Source organism: Triturus cristatus, chromosome 2_2, assembly GCF_964204655.1.
Source record: "Triturus cristatus chromosome 2_2, aTriCri1.1, whole genome shotgun sequence".
In the NCBI taxonomy this organism is placed as follows: Eukaryota; Metazoa; Chordata; class Amphibia; order Caudata; family Salamandridae; genus Triturus; species Triturus cristatus.
The window spans coordinates 89,358,798-89,384,633 of NC_140582.1; positions in this window are offsets into that span (position 1 = coordinate 89,358,798).

Consider the following 25,836-nt stretch of genomic DNA (forward strand, 5'->3'; position numbering starts at 1 on the left):
AGGCAAGCGTGTTATTCAGTAACGTGTGCAAAACCAAAGCAGCCTACAATGTGCATGATTTGGGGGGAAATGACAATGGGCCATACAAGAAACACACGACAAACTGTCTTATTCACTTGTACAGAGCTTCCCCTTTGGATTCTCTTTCTCCTCTGACTTTTTGTGTGATCTTGGGCAGCTCTATATCCAATATTCTGCCTACTTTGTCTTCCCTGCCACCAGTCCTTGCCAGAGTCCTTGACCCATGCCGGTGTCCTGGACTAAGTCCTGACACCCCGTGTGAATCTGCAACAGATGTGTGGATCCAGAACCCAACTAAAAAAGAATACCACTGACCCACCTACTCACACATCCATACAGACACTCACACACCCACTTAGAGACCCAGAACAACACTCGCACACATATACAGCCACTCACACACCCACTCAGAGACCTAGAGGACCACTCACACACCCACTCATCCACTTGTACAGCCACTCCCACATCCACTCAGAGACCCAGAAAACCACTCACACACCTGCTCACAGACCGACACAGCCAGTCACACACATGCTCACACACCCACAAAAACACAAGCACACCTACTCACACACACACATACAGCCACTCACACACCCACTCAAAGACCCAGAAAACAACTCACACATTCACTCACACACCCACTCAGAGACCCAAAAACCTACTCACACACCCACTCACAGATCAACAGAGGTACTCACACACCCACATAGCCACTCACACATGCACTGACACAACCACCACACACTGAAACACCCACACAACCACTCATACACCAACTCACACACCCAGGTTACAGGGATGATATAGATAGGAAATAGCTTTAAAAAAACATAGAAATTCACTGGAAAAACACATAGGTTGCAGGGAAGTTTTAGTTAGGAAATATCATTCAAAACCATAGAAATTCCCTGAACTAACAAAGATTACAGGGACATAATAGTTAGGAAATATATAATTTTTTTAAACCTCAGAAAGCAAAGGTCACAGACATTATAGTTAGGTTCAGATTTTACACCTAAACCCATAGAAATTTAGCAGTTATACTTATCTCAAGTAAATATAACTCATACCCTCGCCAAGCACTGCTAATTACCCCACATATTACATCACTCATAACATCTTCTATGACATTATTGATTATTTCAGTGCAACATCTGCAGTGAAATTATTGATGAGAAAACTATGCACAGTGTGGGCGCGAGTTAAAGTTACCTTGGGGCATGAGTGGTAGTTACTTGAGATAACTATAACTGCTAAATTTCTATGGTTTTATGTGTAAAATATGAAACTAACTAAACGCCCCTGTAACCTTTGGTTTTTATTTTGCGAAAAATTATATATATATATATATATATCATTGACAGAGCATATGTCACAATATATTGATTTTTTCTTGAGGGAATTTGTCCAGACACTATCATCTTACATTAAAGATATGACACACTTTATCAGGAACATCACTGATACACCATGGGAACCTGAGATGCTTATGATCGTCCTTGACATCACAAGCCTTTATACCAACATAAAACATGAACATGGTATTCATGCAGTGCAATACTTCTTGAAAGAGAGATCTCTTCAATTCTCCGAACATAACACCATGTTGATTGAATTTATCATGTTTTGCCTTAACAACAATATCTTCTTATTCGATAGACAACACTATCGACAAACCCAAGGCACAGCGATGGGCACCTGCTTCGCCCCCAGTTACGCGAATTTATTCGTGGGCTGGTGGGAGAGGCAGGTGGCCTGGGCTGATACATATAATCATTGGATCAAAAATATAATTCTATGGTATAGATATATAGATGACTTATTTATCCTATGGAAAGGTCCTAAAAGTGAGGCTGAAGATTATATTGCAGCACCAAACAATAATACCCTGAATCTCCATCTAAGTGGCCAGCTCAGTACGGAAGAAGTACCCTTTTTAGATCTTAAGGTCTTCGTCCAGGAAGGGAGAATATGTACTACTCTCTTTAGAAAGGAGACCGCAGGGAATTCAATACTGGAAGCACACAGTAGCCATCAGAAATCATTAAAAAATATCATTCCTTACGGAGAACTATTGCGCCTAAAAAGGAATTGTTGCCGTGAAGTTGACTTCCAGCATGAAGCATCTGCTGCCATTGAAAGATTTAGATCACGAGGTTATTGCCCCAACTTACTATCAAAAACCTTAAGTAAGGTCAACAGAATTCCCAGGCAATCCTTATTGGATACCCATCATAAAAGGGATATGCCAGAACAAGATACGGCTAGGTTTATCACAACCTTTTCCAATGAGACCAATACTTTAAGAAAGATTTTATGTCGAAACTGGCACATCCTGAAATCAGATGCAGTCATCGGTGAGTCCTTACCAGCTTATCCACAAATAACATTCAGGAGAAGCAGGTCTCTAAAAGATAAACTGGTCCAGAGTCATTATGAACCCACACCGTTCATCCAATGTATCAGCAATGTTACTGGCTTTTTTCCTTGCTCAAAATGCAAGGCGTGTAGGCACAGTAAAAAAGTGTTAGCATACAATGTTCCTGGAATGAAAAAACCCAGATTGATCAACAAATTCCTAACTTGCAACACACCCTTCTGTGTATATTGCCTTACATGTCCCTGCCCCAAGCAATACATTGGCAGCACGATTCACCCCACAAAAAAATGCATCCTAGAACATGCACGAGCAATTGAAAAACAAGATCCTTCATATCCCGTGGCTAGACATTTCGCTCAATATCACAATAGTGATAGAAATTTACTAGCATTCTTTTGTCTGGACCACGTTGTACTCAGTGACCGTATAGGTAACCGGGAACTGAAATTGAGAAGATTAGAATCCCGCTTCATTATTGACCTCCAAACTACCACTCCGTATGGTCTTAACACAGAGGAAGAATTGGCATGTCATCTAGGATAGTTTATAGATCTTTCAATAATGGGGACTCAGAAAATTTTAGAAATTTTTATTGATCATGTTAGACTGTAACTAATGCCCATACAGGGCTCAATTATGTTTTGTTATGACTTCATTTGAACTGCCTTAGAACAATATGGATTTTTTTGAAAAAACGCCATTAGTGTATTAGAAAAGATCGTATCTGCCATGAATATATTCTGTCTGATTATATCTATATTGATGAACTAAATATAAAATGGAAATTTGATTTAGCCTAAGCAACATGAAATTCAAACGTGATTATGTGGTAAAATCATTGTCTTTTTGTAATTTTACACGGACCGAATAAGACTGATTAGTCTTTTTTCCATTTCCTTTTTTTCATGGCCATTGAACCGGAACTAGAGCTAGTGACCCGGATATTTAATCAGCCCGACTCAACTGCACTTTGCAATTACAAGTCGAAAAAGGCGCGAACGCCGAAACGCGTCCTGCTGATCTCGGATATGAAATAAAAAATATCACCGAGAAACCTTGCTGTGTGCGGTCCTCTTCATTCGTCGAGTGAAGATTTAGAGCGGAATATATATATATATATATATATATATATATATATATATATATCCAAACTAGCAGGTGAGCCCCAAAGGAAAGAATCCACAGGAAGATACGTGGCACGGCAAAATTTATTGACAGCTTGCGAGTAGGTACACACAGGTAGCAGGCATCTTAGTACATGTAGCCAGACGCGTTTCCGGAGTTGTAATCTCCCTTCTTCAGTGGCAAAGTTCAAGAGAAATGTGAGCAAAGTTCTTAAGCGTACTGTGAGTAATTATATTCACCTGCCTCAGTGGGCGTGGCCCTGGACGTGGCCTCCTGGGAATTGTAGTGCGCTTTAGTGTTTCCCATGTGGGCTGCCAAACATTTTTCAAAATTAAAACAAAATCAAACCCAAGTGGGGAAAGATGTCATCCTGGCTGCAACTACATACGCTTTTCAGGTGTCAATTCGTGCATCAAGCTTGCTCCATCCTGCATATGTAGTTGCAGCCAGGACGACATCTTTCCCCACTTGGGTTTGATTTTGTTTTAATTTTGAAAAATGTTTGGCAGCCCACATGGGAAACACTAAAGCGCACTACAATTCCCAGGAGGCCACGTCCAGGGCCACGCCCACTGAGGCAGGTGAATATAATTACTCACAGTACGCTTAAGAACTTTGCTCACATTTCTCTTGAACTTTGCCACTGAAGAAGGGAGATTACAACTCCGGAAACGCGTCTGGCTACATGTACTAAGATGCCTGCTACCTGTGTGTACCTACTCGCAAGCTGTCAATAAATTTTGCCGTGCCACGTATCTTCCTGTGGATTCTTTCCTTTGGGGCTCACCTGCTAGTTTGGATATATTCGGCTGTTGCCCAGCCGCGGAAAGAAGCCCACCGCGTGCGGGTCCGTGCTGGCGCCTCAACGGAGCTAGCAACGATGGAAGGAAGACAAGTCTCTGCGCCATATGCAGGATGGAGCAAGCTTGATGCACGAATTGACACCTGAAAAGCGTATGTAGTTGCAGCCAGGACGACATCTTTCCCCACTTGGGTTTGATTTTGTTTTAATTTTGAAAAATGTTTGGCAGCCCACATGGGAAACACTAAAGCGCACTACAATTCCCAGGAGGCCACGTCCAGGGCCACGCCCACTGAGGCAGGTGAATATAATTACTCACAGTACGCTTAAGAACTTTGCTCACATTTCTCTTGAACTTTGCCACTGAAGAAGGGAGATTACAACTCCGGAAACGCGTCTGGCTACTTGTACTAAGATGCCTGCTACCTGTGTGTACCTACTCGCAAGCTGTCAATAAATTTTGCCGTGCCACGTATCTTCCTGTGGATTCTTTCCTTTGGGGCTCACCTGCTAGTTTGGATGTATTCGGCTGTTGCCCAGCCGCGGAAAGAAGCCCACCGCGTGCGGGTCCGTGCTGGCGCCTCAACGGAGCTAGCAACGATGGAAGGAAGACAAGTCTCTGCGCCATATGCAGGATGGAGCAAGCTTGATGCACGAATTGACACCTGAAAAGCGTATGTAGTTGCAGCCAGGACGACATCTTTCCCCACTTGGGTTTGATTTTGTTTTAATTTTGAAAAATGTTTGGCAGCCCACATGGGAAACACTAAAGCGCACTACAATTCCCAGGAGGCCACGTCCAGGGCCACGCCCACTGAGGCAGGTGAATATTATTACTCACAGTACGCTTAAGAACTTTGCTCACATTTCTCTTGAACTTTGCCACTGAAGAAGGGAGATTACAACTCCGGAAACGCGTCTGGCTACATGTACTAAGATGCCTGCTACCTGTGTGTACCTACTCGCAAGCTGTCAATAAATTTTGCCGTGCCACGTATCTTCCTGTGGATTCTTTCCTTTGGGGCTCACCTGCTAGTTTGGATATATTCGGCTGTTGCCCAGCCGCGGAAAGAAGCCCACCGCGTGCGGGTCCGTGCTGGCGCCTCAACGGAGCTAGCAACGATGGAAGGAAGACAAGTCTCTGCGCCATATGCAGGATGGAGCAAGCTTGATGCACGAATTGACACCTGAAAAGCGTATGTAGTTGCAGCCAGGACGACATCTTTCCCCACTTGGGTTTGATTTTGTTTTAATTTTGAAAAATGTTTGGCAGCCCACATGGGAAACACTAAAGCGCACTACAATTCCCAGGAGGCCACGTCCAGGGCCACGCCCACTGAGGCAGGTGAATATAATTACTCACAGTACGCTTAAGAACTTTGCTCACATTTCTCTTGAACTTTGCCACTGAAGAAGGGAGATTACAACTCCGGAAACGCGTCTGGCTACATGTACTAAGATGCCTGCTACCTGTGTGTACCTACTCGCAAGCTGTCAATAAATTTTGCCGTGCCACGTATCTTCCTGTGGATTCTTTCCTTTGGGGCTCACCTGCTAGTTTGGATATATTCGGCTGTTGCCCAGCTGCGGAAAGAAGCCCACCGCGTGCGGGTCCGTGCTGGCGCCTCAGCGGAGCTAGCAACGATGGAAGGAAGACAAGTCTCTGCGCGATATGCAGGATGGAGCAAGCTTGATGCACGAATTGACACCTGAAAAGCGTATGTAGTTGCAGCCAGGACGACATCTTTCCCCACTTGGGTTTGATTTTGTTTTAATTTTGAAAAATGTTTGGCAGCCCACATGGGAAACACTAAAGCGCACTACAATTCCCAGGAGGCCACGTCCAGGGCCACGCCCACTGAGGCAGGTGAATATAATTACTCACAGTACGCTTAAGAACTTTGCTCACATTTCTCTTGAACTTTGCCACTGAAGAAGGGAGATTACAACTCCGGAAACGCGTCTGGCTACATGTACTAAGATGCCTGCTACCTGTGTGTACCTACTCGCAAGCTGTCAATAAATTTTGCCGTGCCACGTATCTTCCTGTGGATTCTTTCCTTTGGGGCTCACCTGCTAGTTTGGATATATTCGGCTGTTGCCCAGCCGCGGAGAGAAGCCCACCGCGTGCGGGTCCGTGCTGGCGCCTCAACGGAGCTAGCAACGATGGAAGGAAGACAAGTCTCTGCGCCATATGCAGGATGGAGCAAGCTTGATGCACGAATTGACACCTGAAAAGCGTATGTAGTTGCAGCCAGGACGACATCTTTCCCCACTTGGGTTTGATTTTGTTTTAATTTTGAAAAATGTTTGGCAGCCCACATGGGAAACACTAAAGCGCACTACAATTCCCAGGAGGCCACGTCCAGGGCCACGCCCACTGAGGCAGGTGAATATAATTACTCACAGTACGCTTAAGAACTTTGCTCACATTTCTCTTGAACTTTGCCACTGAAGAAGGGAGATTACAACTCCGGAAACACGTCTGGCTACATGTACTAAGATGCCTGCTACCTGTGTGTACCTACTCGCAAGCTGTCAATAAATTTTGCCGTGCCACGTATCTTCCTGTGGATTCTTTCCTTTGGGGCTCACCTGCTAGTTTGGATATATTCGGCTGTTGCCCAGCCGCGGAAAGAAGCCCACCGCGTGCGGGTCCGTGCTGGCGCCTCAACGGAGCTAGCAACGATGGAAGGAAGACAAGTCTCTGCGCCATATGCAGGATGGAGCAAGCTTGATGCACGAATTGACACCTGAAAAGCGTATGTAGTTGCAGCCAGGACGACATCTTTCCCCACTTGGGTTTGATTTTGTTTTAATTTTGAAAAATGTTTGGCAGCCCACATGGGAAACACTAAAGCGCCCTACAATTCCCAGGAGGCCACGTCCAGGGCCACGCCCACTGAGGCAGGTGAATATAATTACTCACAGTACGCTTAAGAACTTTGCTCACATTTCTCTTGAACTTTGCCACTGAAGAAGGGAGATTACAACTCCGGAAACGCGTCTGGCTACATGTACTAAGATGCCTGCTACCTGTGTGTACCTACTCGCAAGCTGTCAATAAATTTTGCCGTGCCACGTATCTTCCTGTGGATTCTTTCCTTTGGGGCTCACCTGCTAGTTTGGATATATTCGGCTGTTGCCCAGCCGCGGAAAGAAGCCCACCGCGTGCGGGTCCGTGCTGGCGCCTCAACGGAGCTAGCAACGATGGAAGGAAGACAAGTCTCTGCGCCATATGCAGGATGGAGCAAGCTTGATGCACGAATTGACACCTGAAAAGCGTATGTAGTTGCAGCCAGGACGACATCTTTCCCCACTTGGGTTTGATTTTGTTTTAATTTTGAAAAATGTTTGGCAGCCCACATGGGAAACACTAAAGCGCACTACAATTCCCAGGAGGCCACGTCCAGGGCCACGCCCACTGAGGCAGGTGAATATAATTACTCACAGTACGCTTAAGAACTTTGCTCACATTTCTCTTGAACTTTGCCACTGAAGAAGGGAGATTACAACTCCGTAAACGCGTCTGGCTACATGTACTAAGATGCCTGCTACCTGTGTGTACCTACTCGCAAGCTGTCAATAAATTTTGCCGTGCCACGTATCTTCCTGTGGATTCTTTCCTTTGGGGCTCACCTGCTAGTTTGGATATATTCGGCTGTTGCCCAGCCGCGGAAAGAAGCCCACCGCGTGCGGGTCCGTGCTGGCGCCTCAACGGAGCTAGCAACGATGGAAGGAAGACAAGTCTCTGCGCCATATGCAGGATGGAGCAAGCTTGATGCACGAATTGACACCTGAAAAGCGTATGTAGTTGCAGCCAGGACGACATCTTTCCCCACTTGGGTTTGATTTTGTTTTAATTTTGAAAAATGTTTGGCAGCCCACATGGGAAACACTAAAGCGCACTACAATTCCCAGGAGGCCACGTCCAGGGCCACGCCCACTGAGGCAGGTGAATATAATTACTCACAGTACGCTTAAGAACTTTGCTCACATTTCTCTTGAACTTTGCCACTGAAGAAGGGAGATTACAACTCCGGAAACGCGTCTGGCTACATGTACTAAGATGCCTGCTACCTGTGTGTACCTACTCGCAAGCTGTCAATAAATTTTGCCGTGCCACGTATCTTCCTGTGGATTCTTTCCTTTGGGGCTCACCTGCTAGTTTGGATATATTCGGCTGTTGCCCAGCCGCGGAAAGAAGCCCACCGCGTGCGGGTCCGTGCTGGCGCCTCAACGGAGCTAGCAACGATGGAAGGAAGACAAGTCTCTGCGCCATATGCAGGATGGAGCAAGCTTGATGCACGAATTGACACCTGAAAAGCGTATGTAGTTGCAGCCAGGACGACATCTTTCCCCACTTGGGTTTGATTTTGTTTTAATTTTGAAAAATGTTTGGCAGCCCACATGGGAAACACTAAAGCGCACTACAATTCCCAGGAGGCCACGTCCAGGGCCACGCCCACTGAGGCAGGTGAATATAATTACTCACAGTACGCTTAAGAACTTTGCTCACATTTCTCTTGAACTTTGCCACTGAAGAAGGGAGATTACAACTCCGGAAACGCGTCTGGCTACATGTACTAAGATGCCTGCTACCTGTGTGTACCTACTCGCAAGCTGTCAATAAATTTTGCCGTGCCACGTATCTTCCTGTGGATTCTTTCCTTTGGGGCTCACCTGCTAGTTTGGATATATATATATATATATATATATTACCTACTGGCGGTCGCCAGTAAGTAGTTATAGTTAGGACCACGTTTCCATAGGAAATCCGCAACATTCTATTTTGAATAACTTTGGCGCCGGTCGACGAATCCTCGCGAATTTTTCAAAATAGGTGGGGCGCTCCGCTCCGCTCCTTCCCTGAAAGTCTCGGGGGGATTCGTCAAGCGGGGGCTGAGATAAAAGGGGGGTCCCAAAAAGCGTTTTTCCCATGCATTTTTCCATAGGACCTTTAGACAGGGCTACAGCCCGAACGGCTGAACAGAATTACTAGAAATTTGGCAGAGAGGTAGTCCTCAGGTCAAGGAAGTGCCTTTTGTAGGTTTGGTGTAAATCTGTTCAGTAGATTCTGAGAAAATAGCCTTTAAATCAATATATATATCTGAGCCAGCTTACGGTGCGCTTACGGTACGCTTACCGTACGCGTACGGTGGCGTGCGCGAGCGCGATTCTGATTGGCTCTTAGATCTTAGTAAACATTCGAATCGGCCGAAACCAGGAAGCGGCGGCCGCCATTTTCTCTCTCGCACTGAGAGTGATGTTTAAAATCTAAAGCACAAAAACATGTAAAGGGGCTGTTTAGACAGCTCCCACACACATAGCAATGTTGAGGGAGTCCCCAAAGATCCCCAAGGCCAAAAACGGAATTTTGTATTTTTTCGCTAATATTCGCCGATTACGCTTACCGTACGCGTACGGTAAAAAAATAAAAAAAATAAAAAATTATCCACACTCTCCCCACCCCGTGTGCAATTGGTGCCCAAAGGGCAACAAGTGTACATGGTTTATTAAAGATGAGTTAAACTAAAATATTTAAAAAAAAAATAATAAAAAAAAAAATTATCCACACTCTCTCCACCCCGTGTGCAAATGGTGCCCGAAGGGCACCATTTGTGCATGGCTTATAACATATACGAAAAATTAAAATATTACCTTTCAAAACGAAGTGCATCATATGTCCTCCATGTGCGCACGGTGCGCGAAGAGCATCGTGCGTACATGGCCCATCTAGCGTAACGTGGGCACGCGGTGCGCGTAGCGCACCGCGTGCCCACCGTGCGTGCACGGCACTAACTGCGTAAAGTGGGCGCGCGGTGCGCGAAGCTCACCGCGTGTTCACTGTGCGCGCACGGAACGAACTGCGTTAAGTGGGCGCGCACGCCACGAATGGCGTAAAGTAACTTAGCATTTAAAAAACCGTACAAATTCACTGAAAAAACCATAGGTTTCACACACGTTATAGTTAGGAATTAGCATTTAAAAAACCTTGCAAATTCACTGAAAAAACCATAGGTTTCACACATGTTATAGTTAGCGGAAATTTTACTGATAAAAAACCAATGAAATTCCCCCGTTATAGTTAGTGCAGGCAACTATAACTCACGCGACCGCAATGCAATCTTCTGCTGATGACATATGTGTCTTTATGAAAAAAAAATATTTGTAATATATGTATAGCTAAAAATGTATGGAAGAAGACATGGGCAAATAAGTGTCTAAATACAGTATTAGCATCAGCAGAAGATTGCGGTCGCGTGAGTTATAGTTGCCTGCACTAACTATAACATGTGTGAAACCTATGGTTTTTTCAGTGAATTTGCAAGGTTTTTTAAATGCTAATTCCTAACTATAACGTGTGTGAAACCTATGGTTTTTTCAGTGAATATATATATATATATATATTCAAACACTCTGTTTGCATTGCATGCTCCTTCTGGCAGACAAACGGATACGGACCACAAAATAGGTGCAAAGATTTATTTGGTGTAAGAGGTCGCCATGACGCGTTTCAGCCCTTCCCACGGGCCTCGATCGCATGACACAGTGCAAGAATCTACATTGGTTTAAATAGCGTGGATATACGGATGTAGTTATTGGTGCATTAGGCATACAAAGGCAGTTGAAATGGAAGAAAGACCTATAATGGACTACAGGTCGGTCGATTTTTCTTACTCCATAATGTTTAAAGTTAATTTTAAACAAACATAATTTATGTGAAGCCTAAAATGTCAAGATTAATCTTCGTAATTATTAAGGCATGGAATAAAACATTGCTTTGATTAATGCATCATTAATAACGTTCGTTGAAAATCCAAATCCATCGTTAATACCAAGCAAAATACAAATCATTGTACAAAAGACGTGCAAAGTTGGTGCAATATGTGAGTTAAAAATATTAAAGAATTTCTTTTTTCTAGACAAGTCATAACACCAATCAATCAGGGAAAATCTTAAACATGGTCAAATACCATTTTCAAACGTATAGATGTAAAATACAGTGAGTGTAATACTGGAGTAAAGATTTGAATATTTGTTCATAAAAGATATATAGAAAGGGTAAATGAATTGCTGGAGCCCCTGCAATTCCCCTTCTTAATTTATCTAAAGTGTAAGTGCAAGACGTCAGACAATAACTTGACTAATAGTCAAACAAATGGTGGACTATTAAGCATGATCTCATGTTCATTTATGAAATGAGTATGTTAGAGATAAACATTTGTGAATTAAAATACATATTGATAGATGTTTTATAGTAAGATAAAGAGTTGGAGTGTCACATTCATAATTTTAAGAAGATCAGGGACTCCACACACATAGATGAATGACTGCATAAATAATAAATATTAAATAAGCAAATATAATACAATCTATAATAGATAAAATATGCTTGTATATTTATGTATGCATCAAATAAATATGTATATAAAAGATCACCACATCATTCTTCAATAATTAATAAATATAATGATAAAATTAACAAATTCTTAAAATCCCACATAAAAACCTAAATAAAAATATGTAAAAATATATTTTGGGAAATGAGAGCATGTAGCAGTATTTGCAAACCATGTGAAAGTCATTTTTATAAACATGTAAAAAGATCTTCAGTGATATTAAGGCCGAATGGTTGTTTGGTATTTAGTTCTAGGATGTATCTGGTTTCCATTGAGCGCAGTTTTTGTTCCCTGTTACCGCCCCTTCTACTAGCCGGGATAGAATCAATAACAAAATATTTTAGATCTTTACTTCTAGAGTCATATATGGCCTTAAAGTGACGAGCTACTGGGTATGTGTTGTCTTGGTTGTTAATCGCCCTTAAGTGTTGTAGAATTCTTTTGTGAACTTGGAGTTTTGTACTCCCTACATAAAGTAGATTACATGGGCATGACAAAACATAAACCGCATACTCGGTTTTGCATGTGAGTAGTTTATCAATTTTATGCTTTTTCTGATCAAGAGGGGTGATATATGTAATTTTGTTTTCACCCTGTTGACAAGCTTTACATGTTTTGCAATTGAAAAAACCAGTATGTGTTTGTAGCCAGTTTGTTGATTCTATAGTTTCTGGGCTAGTTTTTACCAGTTCATCCCGCATTGAACGACCTCTACTATATGTTATATAGGGCCTTTTGGGCAATTTGGGGCCTATCACTGGATCACTTAGAATCAGAGGCCAATTGCGAGTTATAATAGATTCGACCTTTTTATGTTGCTGACTATTCTGGATAATGATTCTGAATTTATTTTAATTTTTTTCAGTGTTTGTTCCTGTTTTAATTACCGTGGTACTGGTCATAGTTTTTGTTTCTTTGAGAAGCTCAGCCCTATTCTTGCGCATAGATTTTGTAACAGCATTATCTATGATATTATCAGAGCAGCCTCTTTCTATAAATCTTTGTTTACATTCCAATTGGGCCATTTGTAAATCACTTTCTTCGCTATGGATTCGCCTGAGTCTGAGCATCTCACCATAAGGAATGCTGTTCAATAGATGTTTAACGTGGGAGCTACTGGCATGTAGCGTTGAGTTTCCAGCAGTTTCCTTACGATGGAGTTTGGTTATAATTCTGTTGTCCTTAACATAAACCTCCGTGTCAAGGAAGTTCACCGAGGTAGCGCTAATATTGGCAGTAAATTGTAAATTTAAATCATTTTTGTTAATAGCCTGCACAAATTCTTGAGCGCTATTTAAACTGCCATCCCATACAATGAATAGGTCGTCTATAAAGCGCAACCATAACTTGACATTAATTGTCATGACCTCAGTGTGCTCTGTCATGAGGACCAGCTCCACCCACCAGCCCATGTGTAAACATGCATAGCTTGGGGAGAAGCTGGCCCCCATTGCAACACCTCTTAATTGTCTATAAAAAAGGTTATTGAACATAAAAATGTTATTAATCAAACAGAACTCAACCATTTCAATCAACATCATTTTGTGACCCATCAAGTTACCCATAGATTTTTCTAAAAAGTATTCCAGTACCCTCAGGCCATCTGCGTGTTGAATGCTTGTATATAGTGAGCTGACATCGAGGGCAATTAATAGAAGACTGGGTTTCCAAGTTACATTTCCAATCTTACGCAAAAAGTCACTTGTGTCGCTCACATATGAAGGCAGGGCCTTTACCAGACTTTGTAGAAAGAAATCCACATATTGTGATGTGTGTTCCAGACATCCATTCCTTGCCGAGATAATGGGTCTTCCAGGTGGATTTACAGAGTCTTTGTGGATCTTGGGTAGAAAATAAATGGCAGGCACCACAGGAAAGTCATTTTTTAGAAATTTGAATTCTTGTCCAGTAATCAGGTTGTTAGATTTCCAGGTCAACAACTTTTTATTAAAAATTGTGTACATTGTTTTTAAATCAGTTCCATTACATCTTGTGTAGCAGGTTCTATCATTAAGCTGATTGTAAGCTTCTTTCATGTATTTTTCTTTGGTCATCAATACAATATTCCCACCTTTGTCAGAAGCACGAATTACTATTTTGTTGTTCTTTTTCAATTTGGACATCAAAGCTATGTAGTCAGATTTCTTTTTGTTGAATTTGGGTTTGCCACTGAAAGTCCTCGTATTTAATTCCTTCAGTTGGTCTGTTATTTGATCGTGAAATAAATCGATCGAATCCTTTAGCATAATAGGATTAAATGTTGATTTTGACTTAAATTGGGTTAAAGGATGTCTGTTTAATAGTGGCATGCTGTTAAGTTCAGTAGAGGATATATTTAAATCATCTTGAGAGGAGATAGATGAATTCTCATTTTGTTGAGGGTCCCATAGGTCCTGCATTTCATTAAGAAAGGTGTCATCAGATTGAACGTCTTCTCTTAAGTCTGTAGTTTCTGTGACTGCGCTAGGGTTATTCACGCTAAGTTTCCGATTAAGCAAGTGAAACTTCTTTAGTTTTAGTTTTCGAGTGCTTTTAAATATGTCTAATCTTGTTCTTACATAATTGAAGTTATTGGCAGGACAGTATGTTAGACCCAAGCTCAGTGTTTTCATCTCATTGTCATTTAGTATCACATCTGATAAATTCACAATCGTTTTGTTTGCAAACGTTGGTGCAGTTACTTTCATTTCCTCCATCCTCCTCTCTTTTTGCGATATGTACTTGTTGCGTTTTGCCTTGCGCCGTTGTCGTCGCTTCCGGTTTTTGTTTGGCCGTAGTTTTTCTGAGTTCGGGGACGGAGAGTTTGCCGTCTGTCCTTGCATAAAAAAGACAATTCTTCGTCTAATGTCCGCTTTGGTCTATCTTGATTAGATACGAGCTCCCGTTCCGAATCGCTGTCTGGGGCTGAACTCAACTCAGATTGTGATGTACTCGAGGATGCTGCGTCTGTCCTGGTCGTTTTAGCTTTAGTAATTCCTGTTTTTCTGTTGTCGCTGTTTGACCTGAACGATTCATATTTTTTAGAGAAGGTAAAGATTTGTCCTACTTCGTAGTCCGTTTTATCACGGGAAAACGTGTAAGTTTTCCGTTCCTTTATCTCATCTTCTTCTTTTTTAAGCCTTGCTGACATTTCCTGACGCAGTTTTGCTTTTTCCTCCGGTTGGTCTATTGTATCGATATCCTCATTGATTTTAGCTATTTCTTCCAACAAGGCAGTGCGGTCAATATCTGCATATTTAACAAGAATTCGCATCAAGCGTTTGGAGGAGTCCAAATTGCATTCAGCCCACTCTCTCATCATGAGTGGGTTGGGTGCCTCGTAACTCGGTGCTAAAAGTATTCTTAACCCACGTGGTACTCTGTCTACATCTAGATATATCTGTAGGGAGCGCGACTCCCACCATTTGCTCTGTTCCGATCGGCTTTTCTTTTCTAGTATTTTAAATTTATCCCTTAGTGTGGTGCTTGTCTCCTTTAAATTGGTATTGGCATTATTTTCCTTGTTTGTTGCAGGTCTGCGGTCATTAAACATAGATAATGCTGCCGCTTCTCTTTCTCTAACATTGTCAGCCGACATTACACCGTATGTAATTAATTCAAACTTCGGAAGTTGTAAACTGACCGTTCAGTCCCAGCTTCGTAGTTGCACACCTCTCACCCCTTAACCGCTCAATATCACGTACCTGAGTTGGCAATAAGAACGGCCGCTTCCTCCGAAACGGCCAGTTCCCAGTCCACTCCGGGCTCGTTTCTTATATATATATATCCAAAGCAGTTCTCCTCCCATCCAAGCGAAAAGGGAAAAAGTGGGGCTTCAAAGACCTTTATTCATGGATTTGGGCATAACGGGTTTCGGTGAACTGCTTTCCTCAGTTGCCTATATCTTTGCGCAGCCTCTCTGAATAATGTATTTTGTAGGCGCCTTCTTCCCCAATGGTGAAGCGCACACCTGGACCGCGTTACCTGCCGGCTGACAACGATAGTTCAAGTTGGAAAACTACCGGTCCCACTATGCAGCATGATGATAGCAGAGTGTCCTGGTAAGTTTCGATTTTCATCCGCGGTTCAGGGAGAGGACTTGGCAAGAGTTGAAATAAAAGTCATTTGTCTCCTACTTTCAGCTCACTTAACCCACTGGACTCAAAAGATAGAAGATGCCTGTACAGTGACTTCGCCTTTCCATGAAATCATGGACCTGCAAATGCCGGCACATCCTCGGTTCCAGGGGTCAGGTGGCGGGTCACGGCATAATGTCTTTTGTAGGCGCCTCCTCCCCAATGGTGAAGCGCACACCTGGACCGCGTTACCTGTCGTCTGACAACGATAGTTCAAGTTGGAAAACTACCGGTCCCACAATGCAGCATTATGATAGCAGAGTGTCTTGGTAAGTATTAATTTTCATCTGCGGTTCAGGAAGAAGACTTGGCAAGAGTTGAAATAAAAGTCATTTTTCCCCTACTTTCAGCTCACTTAACCCACTGGACTCAAAAGGTAGAAGACGCCTATACAGTGACTGCTCCTTTCCATGAAGTCATAGACCTGCAAATGCCGGCACATCCTCGGTTCCAGGGGTCAGGTGGCAGATCTCATTCACATCAAGGCTGCAAACAATATCAACAAAGGACCAGTAGTAATCTAATTTCATTTTCATGGCAGCCATCTTAACCTCTGACAGTGAAAACGGCATATAAAACAATTCAGATCATTACCCCATTAGAATTTCATTGTAGCATTATTTGATCGGCAATGTATAGCAAAATATACAAAACAAAGCAGCCAGGTTCCCATTTCATCATTAAAGCAAGTCGTAATCTATTCTCAGTGATTAAAAGATTTGCTGATGTCAGAATTTGGTAACATTTTGTTGGTGACCATCTGAACCTCCAACAGTGCAAATCACATAGGGGCACATGCATCAACAATGCCATTTGCGATTCCTTATTAGCGAAAAATAAAGAATCGCTAATAAGGAATAGCAAAAGGCTATGCATGTAGGAATCGCTATTCAAATAGCGATTCCTTAACTTTCCTTAATAGCGACTAGCAAATTGCGAGTAGCAATTAAGGAATGCCGTCCCAATAATTCCTATGGGCCTCCAGGCCCATAGGAATGAATTGGAGATTGCATGAGCAAATTGCGAGTACCAGTAGGTTCTCGCAAATTGCGATTGCAATTTCAAGGGTGCAAGGGTGTCAAAATGACACCCTATTGCACCCCTGAAATTGATATGTGCACATATGTTGCACACACACATGCTCTAAGGGCATGTGTGTGAGCAACATGAAACTTTGAAAAATGCACAAAAGTGCATTTTTCAAACTTTTAGCAAATTACCATGCAGTTCATCTTCATGGTAATTTGCTCCCCCTATTAGCGAATTCGCTAATTTTTTAACTTTCATGCATTGCATTTAAGGAATCTCAATTTGGGATTCCTTAAATGCTATAGCTATTTAAGGAATCGCTATTTAAGGATTCCTTAAATAGCGATTTTTGCTTTTGGGTTGATGCATTGGGATTGGGTATTTTTAACTCGCTACCGGGAGCTATTAGCGAATCGGTATTTTACCGACTGGATTTTGGCTTGATGCATGAGGCTGATAGAAACTAATTTAATTCTTAAATTTGTTACAAAAATTATAAAAGAGATATTTCTCTCTATATATTTATGTGTACAACTTTCAGGCAGCAATTAAAATGTCAAGATAACTCTTGTGAATATTTGCCTAGATTAGAGAGATAGATCTGCATTTTGTTTAGTGGCAGTTATGAAATAAAATTGCGCAGAGGGTTATTGAGCCAGCTGCAAAGAACAAATCTATATATTATGTGGATAGCTGAGTGGATTAGTAAAGCAAGGCGTTATCAGCACTTTAAAACAAATGAAATATATGTGAGAGAGCAGCTATGGAGCGATATGGGGCATTTTTGCTGGGTGGTAGTGCGGGAATCGAAGGAGGAGGCCAAACCCACCAACATTTTCCAAACAACTTATCTTTCATCTACGTAGGATAATGTTTTAGAAGGATGGTTGTAAGCAGTAGTAGAGAATGTGTCTCAGTGTATGACCGCTGTTCAAGCCCTAACTCTGGTTGTGGAGGACAGCTCTGAAGCAGGATCAGAGACTGAGACAGCAGATACTGACACAGCATCTGAGGGAGAGGAAGTTGAGCAGAATCTGTCAGTGGTTTTTCAGTCTGCGCAGTTCCCTCCAACGACTCATCTTCCACCAATTCTGAGGGATACAAGGATGACAGTCGTGTTATCCCTTCGCGAGCACAGTCTGTGCAGTGGGACAACAGTAGCAGGTTAGACCAAGGGTGGGCCAAGTGCCTGTGAAAGGGAAGGACTAAAAATGTGTAGAGATTGAGGGAGCTCCAAAGTGTGTCCATAAGGCTGTTTTTTAAATAGTTTTTTTGGCTAACTTTGCTTTGGGCACCCACATAAGTGAGGTATCATTTTTATTGGGAAACCGAGGGTAATGCTGGGTGGTAGGTAAGCTTTGTCGGTGCGGTGGTCCCACAAAGAAATGTGAGATAAATGTGATTTTTTTCTTTTTTTTAAAAGTAAATTTGAGTCTAGTTTTCAGAAATGTCTGGCTTTGGTAGGTTTCCCTAGATGGCCACCGAGCCCGTGACCAAATATGCATGTGACCCCCTTGCAAAACCAGGTTGTTTTGTGATAATTTTGATGTCTCCACAATACGTTTAGGGCTGTTTCCTGTGGCAGGCCCTAAGCCTTCCCACACAAGTGAGGTACCATTTTTACTAGGAGACTTGGGGGAATGCCGGGTGGGTGGAAGTTTGTGGCTCCTCATAAATTCCAGAGCTTTCCTTCACAGAAATGTTGACATTTGCAAGGGATTCTGGGTAACAGAACCTAGTGAGAGCCACACAAGTCACCCCACCATGGATTCCCCTGAGTGTACAGTTTTAAAAAGTGTTCAGGTTTGTTAGGTTACTCTAGGTGCCGGCTCAGCTAGGGCCCAAAATCCACAGCTAGGCACATTGCAAAAAAATTGTCAGTTTTCAGTGGAAAAATCTGATGTGCTTGCGTTGTGTTTTGGGCCGTTTCCTGAAGCGGGCACTAGGCCTACCCACACAAGTGAAGTACCATTTTTATCGGGAGACTTGGGGAAATGCTGAGTGGAAGGAAGTTTATAGCTCCCCTCAGATTCCAGAACTTTTCATCACAGAAATGTGAGTAAAATTTGTTTTTTAGACATATTTTGGGGTTTGCAAGTGATTCTGGGTAACAGAACCTGGTAAGCGCCACATAGGTCACCATATTCTGGATTCCCTCAGGTGTGTAGTTTTCAAAAATGTACAGGTTCGCTAAGTTTCCCTAGGTGCTGGCTGAGCAAGGGTCCAAAATCTAGAGCTACTCACATTAAATAAACAAGCATTGATAAATGCATTAGGTTTCGCCTATGTGAATTAATAATAAGCTGTTTTTGTTGAAAGTTGTAGCTTGCTGAGTAGTTGTACAATGTAAGTTACAGAAAGTCTGTTAAAGTGTTATGACTTGTTTATGTACAAAAAGGCAATATATTGTGCTGTTATTAATGGTATAGTACGGGTAAGTAATAGCAACATTTTAAAATGAAAGAGGGAAATAAAAGGATTATTTGATTTAATAGCAATATTGTGTGTTTAGAGGAGTACTGACAACTTTTGGGCCTGGTGCCGCTGCACCTGCTGCACCATTCAATTCATGCTTCTAGTGTCTGCAAGATAACTGCTATGTGACTGCCTGTTCAATAGTAAAATATAGAAATATTTGGTGCTTAATGGGGTCCCTTGAGCTTTTGGTGCCAGTACCACTGAAGCTGCCGCATTATTGAAATCATGACCTTAGCGCTTCCTAGATAACTGCATTTGTCACTGCCTGTTTAGTTGTAAAATATAGTAATATTTAGTGTTTAGAGGGGTTCCTAGAGCTTTGGGCCCCGGTGTCACTGCACCTGCCGCACCACTGAAATCATGACCCTAGTGCCTGAAAGGTAACTACACTTGTGACTGCTTATTTAGTAGTTAAATATAGCAATATTTGGTGTTTAATGGGGTCCCTATAGCTTTTGACCCCAGTGCCACTGTACCAGCTGCACCATTTAAATCAAGCCCCTTTTAAGCATAAGCATAGCTCTTGACATTAACTTTATTTTTAACATGCAATGTTTATTACAACATTTAGAATTTGATCCTAATGACCAAATAGATTAGGTTAAAAAAATCAATCCGATAATGTCTACAAAGTGCAAAGAAATGTATTGAGGCATGAATAGGAAATGCCACAAACGGTATAAGGCTATAAGGCTAAAGCATCTGCTTTACATAACTAGCTAAGAACAAAGCAAGCATTCCATCATACTGTTAGAAGCTGTCTGCCTTTTCCATGGGAAGAGATCTTTTCTTGACAGTAAATGGGGCTCAAACAGTGTGAATAGCTTTTGTAGAAGTATTGTAAATGCGTGCAGCCAGGGGATGTTAACAGAAAAAAGTTCCAGACAAAAGAGAATGAACACAGTGATTCTGCAATGGAAACTAATAAGAGCCCCCTTTTAAGATATATTAAATACAAGAGATTTTGCAAGCACTGTGCAGGCAAAACCTAAAAAGGGTCAGTTTTCAGTGGAAAAATATGATGCGTCCATGTTGAGTTTAGGGCAGTTTCCTGTTGTGGCCACTAGACCCACCCACAAAAGTGAGGTACCATTTTTATCAGGAGACTTGGGGGGATGCCGGGTGGATGGATGTTTGTGGCTCCCCATAGAATTTAGAACTTTCCATCACAAAAGTGTGAGGAAAATGTGTATTGTTTTTTAGGTCTCACCTAGCGTTGCAGTGTGTACACGCTGCACGCCCTGCGAGACATATTGTGGTAGAGGAGATTTCAGAAGGGGACTTGAAGCCCCGCCCATTATTTTCATTGGCTGGCATCATCGTTTATGCTAAACGGTGGCCTCCGATTGGAAATGAGGCTTCTTTGTTACTGCCCTGTCTCCTTTTGGGAAGGCCCATCCGGACTGGATCTTTGCTTAACGGCTGTCGTGAGGGTATTTCTTATCTAAAGGAGGCTGTAGTGACGGATCATGTTTCCGAAGTCTTGTTGCACCGCGTTTTCACTCACTTAAAGTGAAAGCGTGATGCAAATATAAACAAGCGGCTGCCTTTGTCACTGTGCTTTGGTAATTTCAGGCGCGTGTTTTTTTTTGCCTCGTGCTTTAAGTTAAACAGCTTCTTTTATTAAAGTAACGAGGAACAGTCTCGGAGACACCACAAAATGGCAGCGCCGTCCGGAGTTTCCGATCTGCCCAGACTGCGCGACAGAGATGCATAATAGATACAGGCGGTAAACGGCCCCGAAGTCCTGAGGAACTATAGCAGTTGACGAGTGGGAAACAAGTGATAGGCTTCGATGTTCCAGCACCAGAAGAAGCGCACGTTGTCCGTGCAGCAAAATTAAACGGTGAGAGGAATCCATTGCTGCTGGTGTCCCCACTGGAATTCGGCCCCCCCTGGAGTTTTGGCCTATGACTACAGATAAGCGGCCTGGGGGCAGAAATTAATTTTTGTGAGCCCTGGGACGGCTCCTGGCCCTGTTTTTGATGCAGTGCCCCGGCTCCCGCCGCTGCTGGCACGGAAGAGTGAACGAAGCATTCTGCCCGCTTCACGGCTGCATTCGTCTCCCTGCTGTCAGGCTGGCAGCGGTGCCAGGCGCTGCTCCACATCTATCACTGCCCTCCCCAGAGCCAGCTTCCTTTCCTCTACGTGTGAACGAGATGTGGGTGTGTGCCAGCCTCTCACTGCTAGTGCCATGTGTGCAGGGAGGCTGAGTTCTGAATCTGTGTGGCATGCTGCCCGCTCGCCTTGCCAGGGTGGCACAACATGTGGGAATCTTCTACAAGGAGCGGGTCTGTGTGCCCCCTTCTTACTGCCTGTAAAAGGCTGAGGGGGTTGGTTCAGAGTCAGTCCTCTAATGAGCGCTCCAAGTCTCCGTGTGAGCGCGTATGCTTGCGGCCCTGCAATTTAACATATAATAAACATTTTTAACGGCACATTAAGCTTTTCTGAGAACTCCATATACTGTTGTATTTAAAAAGAAAAAAAAGCACATACATGTTCTGTAAAAAGAAATAACACGTTCTAAGAGTTGATTAATAGTGCCACATTTATGTCCTAGAAACAGGTAATATGGGCCTGTTGTGGTGAGTGACAGCCTCTCCTATGCCCCTCCCTGTGCACAGCCTCTGACGTCATGAATGGCCTCTCATTCCTATAGTGCCTTTAAGGCCAGGCCACCTCAAGGTGCTAGCTTCCCTGTTGCCACTGACCACTTTTAGACCTGTTTGAGCAGGAGTTTGCGACCTGTGGTTTCTTCTGCTGGGATCTGGTCGATGACCGAGACCAGAAGCTGACTGACTCCCCAGAACAGGAGAATGATTGAAGGGTTAGAAGGTTCCTGCTGTCCTAGATAAGAAGAAGGCACAGTCTGGTGTCTGCTGTGAGGCCGTGTAGTTACTCATGAGCCCAGGATGGGTGATCCTCATCATCAGCCTTCGTGTTCCTCTGATGTCCACTGATGGCTCTCGCGGATACTGCGCGGCGTACACAGGTAGGGGCTGTGGATGGTCCAGCTATGCACAAATCCACTCTGGCGCTTGAGCGGCTACAAGTTCTTTGATGCTTCTTCGTGGCTTGTTGAGCTGCAAGAGGTGGTAACCGATGCATGTTTAACACCCGTGGTCACACGGTAACGTTTGATCAACTCAGTCTAAGGTGTATTAAATACATTTGGCAGAATTAACAACAGTAACTGAGTTAAAAAAGTTGCCAGCGGTGGGACATTTTTTTAAGTGGACTAATCGACAAGAAGAAATGGATGCAGATAAGCATAAAAGGACATTGTGTAATTTACTGTAGCCATGAAACTCCAATATTAAATTCAAGGGGAGGGAGAGCGTGTTCTTCTAGAGCTGCGGTCGAAACACACTACAGGCTCCCCCCCACCACATCTTGCCTTATAAAACTGAGGGATGATCAGAAGATCACTAGATCAGATCTAAAGGAGCTTGTCAGAAGGTAAATTATAATCCAATGTAAGGGAAACTATTGGCCGCTTGTGTAGGTCGGCAGCAGTGGTATCCTACAGAGAAAACAATATTGTGGTTTAACAGGTAAGTAATGCACTTACAATTCCAGTCTTCAGGACCAAAAGTTGGCAAGGGTGAGGTGAGTACCAAAACTGCACCACCAGTGGCACAGGGGCGGCTGGGTGCAGGGTGCAATTTCGAAAGTCGGGTGCCCAATGCTTTTCAATGGGTATTCTTCTTTTGGCAAATAGGCTGTAGGTGTGGCACCAGAGGTTGCAGGAGAGAGACCAATGACAGCAGAAGTAATTAGAGATGTGGAGGGTCATAGGGACATGGTCGATTCAGCTCACCAAGGTCCAGGGGATTTGGGTGCAGGGGTGCCTTTTGACACTGGAGTCTTCTTGCCGGTAGCGGTCACAGGGAGCCTATGGACTCACACTGCATGCACCGCCGTGGAGATCAGGAGAGGACAGCCAACTCTGGACACGAGGACAGGAACGCTGGGGAGACTTCACTGCATAGGTGAGCTACTCAGACTTGGGCAGTGAGGGTCGGGTGCAGAGTAGGCAGGGATCGCGGTTCCATCTGGATCCAGCGCTCTTGGAGTTGGTTTCTTCTGGACAATTCCGCTGTCTACGGGAGATTGGAGTCTTTCTCAAAGGCAGCAGTCCTCCCAGAGTTTCAGAGGTCTCTGACTGCAAGCTAGGTTGCAGGCTCGCAGAATCTGGAGACAGGCCGGTAGTGCTGGGGCCAAGGCAGTGGTCGTCTTCAGTCTTCTCTGCAGGGATGCCTTCTTTCTTCTTAGGTCATTGCAGATCTAGTTTCTAGGCCTGGGGAAAACACCTAAATAATGGACTTAGGGGCATTTTAATGGAGTAGCAGGTAGGGCAGTGGGAGCTTTACCTCGAGTGACTACATTCTCTATTATGCCCCTCCCTCCTGTGGGAGGGGGCATAGACCTAGCCCTGGTTGGAGGGGTCTCCCTATCTTCAAAATGGAGGGGCCTGAAAGATGTGCTTCACCTCGCCTCTTGCACCTTAGAGGTAGAGTTGGCAGAGTTGGGCAGTCCTCCTTTTCTCCTGAGTTTTCCCGCCCAAAGTGGGGTTGTAAGCCAGGGGCTGCCATCTACAGCTAGCAACAGAGGTTAGGGGTTGCATTACAAAGGCGGCAGGCCTTTGAGGCTTTCCTCTTCGAGCAGTGGCCCATCCTAGGGGGAGGAGGTGTAACATCTCTGCCCAGGATGTGCAATGTTTCTGGTCCCAGAAAGCAGGGGCTCTCCACCCAGGGGTCTAGAAACATGTCTGGTGGTGGCTGGCTGCCTACAACCAGTCAGAGACCACACCAGGATGGGTAGGTTTTCAAGGGGCACCTTTGAGGTGCCCTCTAGGTACATGGTGCAATAAATCCCACACTGGCATCAGTGTGGTTTTATTGAAAGGAGCCGTATGGTACCAAACACTCCTGTATTCAGTGAAGTCATCATGGTGATGTGGAACTCGAATTGTCGAGTTTCCAGCCCATGTACTCTCTATGGCTTCCCTGGCACTTACAATATTAAGGAGTGGACCCTATTATTGTAGGTGCATATCTGCTCATGCAGATATGCCCTCCCCTGTGGTATAGTGCACCCTGCCTTAGGGCTGTGAGGCCTGCTAGAGGAGTGACTTACCTATGCCTTAGTCATTGCTGGCTGGCCTGGCACCCAGGCAGAATTCCATGTCGACTTTGTTGTTTTCTCCCTCACAGTGGCATGCACATTGCAAGGGCAGTGGCATGGTTCCAGTGAAGGAGGGTCCTGGGGACCCTGTTCAGCTCTCAGGCCATAGGTACCCAGGGTACCATTTACTAGGGACATACGGGTAGAAGTACCAATCGGGGATTTGTTTTTAGGGAAGAATCACTGGCACAGGGGACCTGGTTGGCCAGGACCCTGTGCATTACAATTGAAACCACATCAAAACTAGGCAAAATGTGGGGGCTAACCATGTAAAAATACACACTTTCTCACATGTACCCACCCCCCTCCAAATGAATGAGGATGAAACTTACCTTCCCCTGGAGAGTCTTCATCTTCTAAGCGGAAGAACCTGGAAAGGCCATCTGCATTGGCATGGGCAGTCCAGGTCTGTGTTCCACCGTGAAGTCAATTTCCTGTAGGGAAATGGACTACTTTAGCAGTTTGGGATTTTCCCCTTTCATCTGTTGTAACCACATGAGAAGCCTGTGACCTGTCTGAACTAGCAAGTGAGTGCCAAACAGGTTTTCCCTCAACTTCTTCAGGGCCCAGACCACAGCAAAGGCTTCCCGCTCTATGCCACACCATCACTATTATCTATGGCGTAGTCCTCTGCTTACAAAAGTAACAGATTGGTCATGTCCCTCTTTATTTGTGTGGGCTAGGACAGCACCTATACCGTGCTCAGAGGCATCTGTCTGCACAATGAACTGCTTGGTATAGTCTGGAGCTTTTAGGACTGGGACAGAGTACATTGCATCCTTCAGAGTGTCATAGGCCTTTTGACAGCTCACTGTCCATTTACTTCCTTTGGAATCCTTTTGGAGGTATGTTATGTGAGGGGAGTCCTTAACAAACCTCCTATAGTACCCAGTCAAGCCAAGGAATGCCCTGACTTAGGTCTAGGTTGTTGGTGCTAACCAGTCGAGAATTGTCTGAATCTTGGGTTGGAGTGGCTGAATTTGGACTTCACCTGCCAGGTTGCCCAAATATACAACCTTTCCCTGCCCTATCTGGTACTTACTTGCCTTGATAGTGAGGCCTGCACTTTTCAGAGCCTTAAGGACCTTGCCAAGGTGGAACAGGTGATCCTGCCAGGTGGAGCTGTAGACAGCAATATCATCAAGATAAGCTGCACTAAAGGATTCCAGCCCAGCAAGGACTTTGTTCACCAACCATTGGAAGGTGGCAGGGGCTTTCTTTAATCCAAAGGGCATCACAGTAAACTGGAAGTGCCCACTTGGGGTGGAGAATGCTGATTCTTCTTTTGCTCCA